This window comes from Nestor notabilis, unplaced genomic scaffold, assembly GCF_000696875.1.
Source record: "Nestor notabilis isolate BGI_N333 unplaced genomic scaffold, ASM69687v1 scaffold3295, whole genome shotgun sequence".
NCBI classification, from domain to species: Eukaryota; Metazoa; Chordata; class Aves; order Psittaciformes; family Psittacidae; genus Nestor; species Nestor notabilis.
Window position 1 is genome coordinate 12916 of NW_009928652.1, and position 656 is coordinate 13571.

Below are 656 nucleotides of genomic sequence, written 5' to 3' on the forward strand. Positions count from 1 at the left end.
GGGACAGGGGGACCTCCTGGGGACCAGGGGATGTTATTCTTTATGCTGCTGTCCTGGGAGGACCTGCTTCAAGGGATGGATCCGAAAGGAGCATGAGATGCCAAGATACCAGTGCTGATCTGCTGGAAAGCCCTTGCCTGCTGCTTCACCAAAGGTAACAGTTAAGTGCAATGTTTTTCCATCCCTACCCCATCTTTCCTTCCTCCAGCATCCACTGCCATCAGCCACGTTCCTCCCACCCTCTCCCGGAGACAGGCACTCCTCTCCTCAGGTCCTGTCCCTGTTGCCCTGTGCTTTCCTCCTGCATCTCCTGGTGAACCTTCCTCTTCCTCCCATCTTCCTCTTCTGTTATACAATATCCACCGTTCCTCTCCCCAGCACATCCCATGTGCCCTGCACTGATGAATTCCCAGCCCAGGGAGCTGGTGATGGACCATGCAGCTCAGCCCCCCCTGCTCCAAGCCATTAAGGCTCAGGGGGGACCTGATCACTCTCTGCAACTGCCTGACAGGAGGATGGAGCCAGGAGGGGGCTGGGCTCTGCTCCCAAGGGATGGAACAAGGGATGGGACAAGAGGAAACGGCCTCAAGCTGCCCCAGGGCAGGTTTAGCTGGAGCTGAGGAACAATTCCTTCCCCAGAGGGTGCTCAGGCATCG